This window comes from Rousettus aegyptiacus, unplaced genomic scaffold (genome assembly GCF_014176215.1).
Source record: "Rousettus aegyptiacus isolate mRouAeg1 unplaced genomic scaffold, mRouAeg1.p scaffold_m13_p_3, whole genome shotgun sequence".
NCBI lineage: Eukaryota > Metazoa > Chordata > Mammalia > Chiroptera > Pteropodidae > Rousettus > Rousettus aegyptiacus.
Window position 1 is genome coordinate 65,293,852 of NW_023416306.1, and position 10,565 is coordinate 65,304,416.

The window sequence follows — 10,565 nt, forward strand, 5'->3', positions numbered from 1 at the left end:
TCTCTTGCAACTAATAATGAAACAAAACAGTAAAACCTATAAACTTGAATAAAAAAAGAGTAGCTTATTTCTCCTGAGTGCTACTGCTTATAAAAGCACAACTTTAATTAAAAGAGGATGAGGGAGTAGATGGAGGTGTTGATGGAGAGTCTAAAGGGGACTGCTGATAACTTATGAGTATGGCTTTGGTTATTGTATAATTTCACATTGAAACGTAAGGCATTGATTCATCTTGTAGCTGTATCTACTTATAGCATTGCTTTTGTGTATATGCAATGATATGTATAATGTATAATTTTTTTAATCCTCAAAACAAATAATGGGAGATAAAGGAGATAGGAAATATTAATTTGCTTCTAAAGTAACCTGAAGAAAGTTAAGAAAAGACAGATGAATTGAAGGACAGATGTGTTTGTGCAAGAAAATAGTTTCATATAGAAGCAGCTGAGAAGAAAAAGGTAGATTGAGCTTCCACTTTATACTTGAGGGAGAACAAAGGATACAGCAGATAAATGATTATGGATCATAAAATTCCATAAAAAAGTAACTGGACAGTCTTGTGGCTGTCTGGAATAAGACAGGGAACAGAAAATCTATTTAATCAAACATTATATATGTAGGGATATGTTTGTTGGGAAATTGGTGCTTATGACCCGGAAGTCCCTTTCTAAACATCTGTGTGATGAGGTCTATGGCCACGCCACCATGAACATGCCCTATCTGGTCTGATCTCAGAAGCTAAGCAGGGTCGGGCCTGGTTAGTACTTGGATGGGAGACAACCTAGGAATATCAGGTGCTGTAGGCATTAAATAAATAAATAAATAAATAAATAAATAAATAAATAAATAAATAAATCATCTATGTGATTACATAATATCTCATTTCTTAATAAAGCATTTGAACTTAGCAGAAAAATTAATTCAAATTTTTAATTATCTTTATATTTTCCTTAACTCTTTCGGTATTTCTTATCCTCGCTATGATTAAAGTTGCCAAAACGGCATTTTAGTGATAGCCCCAGACTCTAATCACAAGAGAACTTGAAGCCAGTAGGATTATGCAGTAATTAGATGTGTTGAGTAAAGCAATAAAAAACCTTTTATTTTATCTTTGGTTGAATAATACAATGTTTTAAAATTAATGCCTTAAAATTTCATTATTAATATAGTTTTGTTGGTGCTTTGAGTAGCTAAGAATGCTATCAGCTATTTATTTGGAGGGACTGGGTAGGGGCATGCCACAGGTCATCAATAGCAGCGCAGATTCTATAGCCAACTTTCCTAAGTTCTGATGGGTTTTCTTATACTAACAGTTAACATTTATGTGTCACAACTTTCTTACTGTAAAATGAGGTTGATGAGAGTCTTACATGAGTTAATCCATGTAAGAGATATATATAACTTGCTGGCACATAGCGAAAACTCAATAAATATTAGCTATTATAATTTCTATTAAGCATTTTGATTAACAATTTCCATATCTGCCAGAAATTTGATTTTAGTCCTGAGAATTCAGAAGTCCATTTAATGTTAACCTATGCCAAGAATATATTGACTTTTCTTGTATATTTTAGGAGGCATTTAAAGTAATGTAGTATTTCAAAGTCATTTTCACTGATCATCAGATATCAATTCTTATTATGTTTTTGAAGAATGCCTATTGTAGTATCATAAAACTTGTGAAGAGATTCAGGTTCAAGTGTTCCAATTTAATTTTAAAAATTATTGCTAAAAAATATTCTGTATATCACTTCAAATCATGATCTCTAGAAAGCCTTCTTTGACCACCAGCCATGACAGATTAGGGGTTTCTTCTATGTGCTCTCATAGGACTCCTTCCCTAGCACTGGTCATGCTGTCTCTTTCCCCAACCACCTCTCCAGGGCTATACAGACAAATATAAACTAGACATTTCCACGTGCGATAACTAATGCCTCAAGTTCAACATGTCTAACATGTATACCACCCCAATTCAAACCTCCTCATTCTCCATATTCCCTATTAAGAGTATTTCCTAGTGAATGGCAAAATTTGTTCCCAAACCTATCACATGAAGTATTATACTATTCTTACTCTTCAAGACACGTATCTAGTGAATCGTCTAATCTGGCATTTCTCCCTTACTGTCTCTGATCTTTTACTATTCTCAAGCCAAGAATCTCTACTTTATTAGTAAAGACTGCTACTAAGATTGACATTATCTCCTCTGGGTTGCTAAAGTCTTGTCTTTCCCTGCCTCATGCTTTTCCCTCTTGGTAGCCACTAATCTTCCTGAAACACAAATCTGATAACACTTAAAGTACACAATGATTTTCTATTCTCACAAACTAAAATTCAAGATTATTAACTTAAGATACAAGGGTATATGTGACCTATTCCCTTCTTTTTCCTTCATCTTCATTTCATATTGATGTTATCACCTGTGGGATGAGATTGTGATGAGCATCGTATGAGTCACTTACAGGTACTTAGATCTTTGCCTGGTGTATAGTGGTAGTGCTGTTAACGCTGTAGGTATATCATTATAGCTAATGATGCTAAAATAGGTAGCATTGTTAACTGCTAGTCATTACAATTTACCTCCAAAAAGACCTACACTTCTGTCATGCTGAATTACAGACAGGCCACAGTTCTTCCCACCTCTGGAATCTAATATGTGTTACTATGAGAAGGTATTCCATCTTCAATTCAGTGCTCACAATTATTGTATTTTTATCCTGATAGATATATCTTTGTTTTATTGGCATTCTTTATTGCTCAGTATGTAAGTTCAAGTAGGTAAGGACCACACTTGCTTCCTTAACTATTTTTTAGCTAAAATAAAGCTCAATGGCATGCACAAAATAGGTGCCCAATAACTATGTGTTCATTAGATTGATTAAATAAATTATTTTATTCAAGACATATAACTAAAAAAGTTATATAATGGGTTCTTTAAATATTTATTAAATAAAAGAATGGATGCAACACAGTGGCAAAACTAGTATTAGAACCCTTGATTTATGGTTTCTCACTAATCATTTATTCATTTATTCATTCATTCATTTGTTCATTCATTAACGAACCCATTATGTATCAGATATTTTCTGTTTTCACAGTTTATTTAGGGAGGAAGACATATTAAAAATACTTTCAGCACAGTTTAGTAAATATAGTGAGGTAAGTATAAGGTGCCACAAGGACATACTAGATGAAAGAGTCGTATCTATCTGGTGGAGTCAGGAAAGGCTTTCTGGAAAACTGATGCTTGAACTGGGTCTTAAAAGACAAGTAATAACAAGTTTATCAGGCAAAGAACGTGAGAGTGCAGAATGAGAGGAACAGGAAAATGCAAGGGCACTGGAGGCATTTCATATCGAAAGGTAGATGGTATTGAGGGAGGAGCAATAAAAGTTTAAAAGAGAAGTAAACAAGGACAAGCTTATGGGTGGCCTCTCTTTAGGGGATACCATCACTTCTCTCCTCCTCCTGGATTGTGGCTGGCACAGAAAATAGCAAGTGCTACTTTCTTGGAGGTACTGGAGAATGTCTTTTATCCAACTCTCTTTGCAACTAACCCTTGCCTAATCCTTTATCTGGTTACTGAGAGGGAAAGAGTTTGGGATCTAGTTGCAGATTTAATGTGCTGAGTCATCCAATTCATTTTTTTTCTCAACCCATCTAGCACACCAAGTAACTGTATTCTACGTTTTGATCTTGAAGTAATAGGTGAGGCCCCAGAGGTTGGAAGCAGGGTTTCTCTGCTCAGTAATAGGATGATTCAGGAATGGGAAGAAATAAAAAGACAATTCTGGTCAGAAATCTAAGTCATTTCCTTAAATACAAATTTTCAAGGAATGAGGGGGAGGGTGGTGAGCTTTTATTTGGCACCTGAATTTTATATCTGTTTCTCAGTTGGTTCAGAATCTATAGGGAATAGTATGGCTGGTTCTGAAAAGGTTCTCAACAGCTTTATTGGTCACGTCAATCAAGTTTGGACATTTACCTTGCTCAGGTGGGCAGCTTTGTAGGAGACGTGTATAGAAGAAACTGTTTTACAATTTACTATTAAAAAAAAAATTCAACAGGCAACAGTATTGATATATCTAATTCTTTTCAGGGAAAACCACATAAACTTTAAAATAACTATATAGAATTGCCTGAACCTCATATGGATCACTAGAGGGCAAATGGAGCTATAAAGAAAGGTAAAATTATACTTCGAATTTACCTACAGTAAAAATGTTTCAAAGTACGCTTGGGAAGTTGGGTATTCTGCATTATGAGCACAATTTTGCTAGAAGGAACAGGATTGGACAAGTTAATTTCTCTGATGGGACTCTGAAATCCTTTTACTATAGTCTACATGAGGATTCTTTGTAAAGAGACTTGACATATAAAGATAACCTGGTTATAATTTTGTCCCATAGAAAAACAGAAAATGAGAATCTACCTACCACAGGTATCTTGGTTTGGGCTGAAAGACATCACATTAGTATTATTAATGGAATATGTACTTGAAGAGACATTTTTCTTGTAAAGAAGCTTTACCAATCTTATTGTCAGCTAGGAAAAGGATGTAAGTGTGCATTTTAAAGATCATAATTGGAAAAGAAAATATGCTATCCTCCTTTCGAGAAGTAAAAGGATTATACTGTTTAATCTTCTATGAGTTCAATATGTGTAGTTCAATCCGGAGGAACTCCTGTGGGGATTTAATTAACGATATTTTGTGGCTCCAATTAGAATGAGATTCTTAACCTTTCTAATGTGCTGACCTACCTTTAGAGGGAAGAAAAATTATACCACGAGTACACCAAGTAATTAAATTTACATTAATGCTACTAAGAAACGTGAGCAACTTTTTCTTATTAGGAAGTACTCCAAAAGGTCAGTAGGTTTGACAAACTTTCCATCCTTAAACATAGTAAACAATTCTTGACATGACAGCCATATCCGAATCCCTTGTTCCAGTAATACGAAAAACCAAATATCACTCGAAGGCTGTGAGTTGTCACTGTGCCTCAAGTGAGACAGGAACTAGGCATTCATCATAAATTCCAATAAAGAAGTTCAAGTTACAGTCCCCACTTAACTCAGACCTGGTAAAAAACTCTAAAAAGGGACTATGGGTTCTGTTTTAAAAAAGTATAATCTACTCTTCAATTGGTACAAATTACCTAATGTTTATACTACATTTAAGTTTACAAACAAATGTTTTACAAAGTGAGGAAGCCGAACGGAAAAGGGCAAATACTGTATAATTTCACTTACATGAGCTACCTAGAGTATTCAAATTCGTAGAGACAGAAAGTAGAATATTGGTTGCTAGGAGCTGGAGGGAGGGTGGAATGGGGAGTTTGATGAGTGGAGCTCCAGCTTAATTGGATGAAAGAGTTCTGGAGATGGATAGTGGCAACGGTTGCACAACAGTGTGAATATACTTAATGACACTGAACTTTACACTTAAAAATTATTCAAATGGTAAATTTTGTTATGCATATTCTATCACAATTAAAAAAAAAAAAGTTTGACCAGATCCCTAATTTGAAAGATGGAATACTTCCTCAAGCCATCTGAAGATTACCTTCCAAAGGTTCTAACTCACTTGGCCACCAAAACCAGAATATGGTGACATCAATAGAGCCTGTTTTGTTTAAACTCAACTCTATATTAGACATCATATTTGTTTCTCATTTTTTTTCTAAATTTGCATTTTATATACTTCAAAATTGATTATGTGTCTACTGTGTGCTGGGCATTGCTTTAGTTTCTGTATGTAGTAATGAACTGAAGAGTTAGAAAATATCCTTCTTATAAAGCTTATGTTCTCAAACTCTAGCAACATGTTAATATTTATTCAAAATTCTCTAAGCACTGGTGCTATAAAACAAAATTTCAGTCAAGTAACAATGGGATCATCAGAGGGCATGCTACTAAATAACCTGTTTTTGTAGCTCTTTCTTTAAATTTATTAAACTGATCAAAATTTTCGGCATAGTAGTCAGTTTCTTAAGAAAGATATTGAAATTAACTCATGTTTGTCAACTATTTTTAGACCAGGTGCCTCTTAAACCATGACGTACTAATCATAATGAATCAGTGTATGTGCTGTGCTGAAGGGAGCACATCAATACAGTTGTTTCTTATTACAATTATTTATTCTGAAAAGCCTAAAATAATTAATGTATCAAATCAACATCTTATCAAACCCAAATGGTTGACACTGGCCAAAATTATAAAAGCTATGTAAATCTTTGAAAATTAAAACTGATTGTCTTTTTTTATTATGTGAATTTAAGAAAGAGGTGTATCCAAATAAATAATTAAGAGGGTTTTGACAATCAAAGAGACATGAAAAATAATGCACGTGAGGGTGCTCCCGGGAATATGGCATTTGCATCCTTCAGATGTTCCAGGACAATGTATGTTGTCAGAATATTGTGAGAGACCACACACAGAATTCTGGCTTGGAAAATTCTTTTAGTATTCTTCTAAGATGAAGGTAAAAGGATCAATTGTTTATCCTTTAATAAAAGAGGACTGCAGGTACACCTTCTGTTTTTGAAATGCAAAATAAAAAGAGTATAAGAAAAAATGACAAAAACTTACAGTGGGATAGTACACTATTTGAGACCGAATATCTGATTTTGTAGATTCTACCAAGTATAGAAGAAGCAGAAATATCCTGTTTTAAGAAGTATTAATATTAAATTAATATTAAATAGGGTAATAAAATTATATTAAATATATATTGATATTAAAATAGGATGTTAATATTAAATTGATATTAAGTAAGAACCCTAGAAAGACAGCATGTGGAGAAAATCCCTGAAGTCTAAACTATCTTTTCCTCTAGATTTCCTACAATATATACAATTCATAGCCTTGAGTGTTATTTGCAAGGATGTGCCAGAATAAATGGGGACCCACTGTTAACCTTTTGAAGCATACCCTGTTGTGAATCAATGTACCCTTTGTGATCAGTTGACTGTTTTCCTCATAATTACTAACTCCACTCAAGAGAGGAGTTGCCTTTTAAAAAATATATATTTTTTCACATGAATGTCATAAAAGAGAAATATAATATATATGAATATGAAATATAAATATACACAAAGAAGAGAGAGAAAAAGAGAAATCTTCTTCCTTTATGTCAATACTTTATCCTGTAGCCCTACCTATCCATGTAAGCAATATCAACAATCTAATACACTTCTTTTCCTATTTTTCTCCATACTTTTATAATCCTAAAGATATATGTATAAATAAACATTGTGTAATCATGGTTTTTGTCATTGTTTCAAAAAATGAGATTATAGTATATACACAGTTATGCCTTACATAAATCTCTTCCAGTCATCTCCTAAAACTCAAATTCATTCTTTCTAAGAACTGTGTAATATTCTGCAGTGTGAACATTTAGTAATTGTGAACAAGAAACCTATATAATTTCATTACCAATGTCACCTCAATAAATCTAATAATTTTTTTAAAAAAGTTGTAAAACTTGGGGGAAAAGATGCTACAACATGGATGAATCTAGAAAACAGTAGGCTCACTGAAAGAAACCAGATACAAAAGGCTATATACTGTATGATTGTTTATATGAAATGTTAAGAATAGACAGATCTATAGTGATGGAAAGTCAATTAGTGGTTCCCAGAGAGGGGAAAATGGATATTGTTTAATAGATACAGAGTTTCAGCTTGGGCAGATAAAAAACATTCTGGAAATGGATGGTGGTAATCACTGCACAACTCTTTGAATATACTTAATACCACTGAACTGTACACCTGAAAATGATTAAAATTGTAAATTTTATGCTGTGTTTATTTTACCACAATGAAAGAAGTATTTCCACGGAGAAAAATAAATTTAAAAAATAAATAAATAAAAATAATCTGCCCAGGAGGCTGTGATGTGTAGCTGAGTTTGGAAAGCAGTTATGGGAACATTTTGATTTGGGGGCATTTTCTTTTCTTGACTGTTAAAAAACAACACAATACTGGCAGAGACTAATCAAGCAGGGACATCTAGGTCACATAAATACCAAATCTGAGTACATCAAAAGACCCAATAAAGAATCAATGACAATGTAGGAGACATTGTGGATATCATTCACAAGCATTCTAATGGTATTGAGCACAGCGTTTTCTGTGCCAAGTACACATACGAGTCAGAAAACACTCAATTGAATTCAATATAAGCTCATTGAAGATATCACACCCACGCAGCTTCTTAATACATGGAATACAAAGAGATTTAAGAAAGCTTTCAGCAGAAACCAAAGTTTAAGATCAAACAAAACATTAAAGAAATGCATAAAGTCTCTTAAAAAAAAAAATCCAATACATATCCTTGAAATGGCTTTATAAATTGGTATTTTTACATCTATGGGATAAATTTCCAACAGTGAATTTGATCAGTCCTAAAGGGTCTATGTATCTTTTATTTTAGTAGGTGCTATTAGATTGTCTACCAAAAAGGTTAAATACTTCACTTTTTTAAAAAAAAAAATCAATTTAGGACTCAGTAGGAGTCAGAGTAGACTCAGTTACACTGTGGCGACTACCTGCTCTAAAATTTCAGAGGCTATCACAAAAACATTTTTTTTCTTCATGCAAAATCAGATATGAGCACAGGCAATTCTCCAAGCCAATTGTCCTTTATGAAGTAACTCAGTCTTCTTTGAATTTGAGCTGTCATCTGGAAGCCTCAGTCACGTGAAGTCTCATCCACAATTGTGATAGCAAGGGAAAACAGGAGACAGGCTAACCTCAATGATAATTAGTGCTTTGACAGAGAATTCACACATATTTATATTGCCCATTGTTTCTCCAGAATTAGTGATAGTGCCACATCTTATTGAAAAGGGGCAAGGGAGTGCAATCATATGTGTCCAGCAAGAGAGAAGACCAGATATAAATGAGTGTTCGCTACATGTCTCCATTACAGAAGCTTTTACTCCAAATCCTCTTTATAATAGATTCTTTAGATCTTGCAAATTTTTGCCTATGTAAAGGGTTTAAATGGTTCATTGATAAGTTAATTTACATTCCCCTAACTAATATGACTTTATTTTTTTCGTATGCTAATTGGCATTTTCAATTTGTTCTTCTATGAATCTATTCATATCTTTTGCTCATTTTCTGGTGGTAATCTCCCTTTTCAGACTTATTTCTCATTTTTCCTGTCATAAAACGTGTAGTTACCCAAAGAGATTTCTTACTTGTCTCTAAATATATCAAGGGCTATAACATTTCTGTGCTAGAGTTTATCTTATTAATCTTACATTGACTTTCCTTCCCTTTTCTCTCTTCTACATTTATCTAAGTCCCTATCAATATTAAAGACCAAACAAAAAGCTCACATCCTCTCTCAGACATTCCCGTGCTCACAAGCCCTTCTTTCCACTAATTTCCTGTATTATTATTTTGGTGCTTAGCCTATACAATCCTCATTTGCTATTTATCATTTTGTAAATATGCTGCAACCCTTGAAAAACTAGGGATTTCCTATTTTTCCCAGTAAACGAGCATCCAACAAAACTTTCTTCTTTATATGATGAAAATTCTGCTCTGTTTTGTTGACAGAATGAAGGGCCAAACTATAGATTAAAGATATACAGTCTAAGTGTCTGAGCAATGTAGGGTCTATGAGACATGGTGAATAATTTACTGAGTGTGTTGTGTTCTTGCATGTAGCGACCCAAATATGAGAACTGTAATTCTCACAAGAGCACCAACTCGATAAAATACTTTTCAGGTATTAGCTACTCAAGTGAGCCATACTGAATGGTCAGCATGAGGGTACTTGAGGCTAAAGTGGGCCATTGGTACTTTCAGATAGCTATGGTGCCCTCTTATTAATATGGAATATATTCCATGAAACTCATGTGAATTAAAATATCAGTGCATCATTGAAGGTACTTAACTTTCCCCAAAGGAACAACTTCACAATTAAAAAGCTACAGATCAACATATTAATATATTCATAGTACTATTTTCAAATCAATTTATATAGAGAGCATCAAGAAAAAATTCTAAGTAACCCACTTTATAGATGTGAATGATCAGGGAGGTAAGGTATGAAGTTGCTACCCTGTGTATTAAACACTAAAAATATTATTCAAGACCCCTAAGACAGCTCATTTATGTTTGCAATACTTTGCTTGTTAAGAGGAGTGGAGATATACTTAGTAACAACAAAAATCTTTTAAGTCCATGTCCTCCAACCAACTTGATTAATTTTCCTTCCTTAATAATAAGTAGTCTACTGGCTTATACCTGCTCTTTGCCTTCCTGAACAGTATAAGTGCTCTTAACACAGGTCAAGGGGTGGGGGTGGGGCTAGCCAAGTCACATTTTAAACCAAAACAAAGGATAAACAGTTGGTTTTTACTGCATGTCATTTCAGTTTGGATTATTCCATTTATGTGCTAGTAGACTACTAAATCCTCATGTATGTGATTCTTATTGAAAGTAAACTTGGCAGCATCAAATTCAGTTGCAAGCATTAATCTCTGATGCTACACTGGATATTCAAAAAGTATATATATGTGTGTGTGTGTGTGTGTGTGTGTG

At 33.7% G+C, this 10,565-nt stretch overlaps 1 pseudogene; it reads left to right on the top strand.

Annotated features, from left to right (window-relative positions):
* Positions 1 to 687: 687 nt before the first annotated feature.
* On the top strand, positions 688 to 806 carry LOC118600824 (annotated as a pseudogene).
* The last annotated feature ends 9,759 nt before the right edge of the window (positions 807 to 10,565 follow it).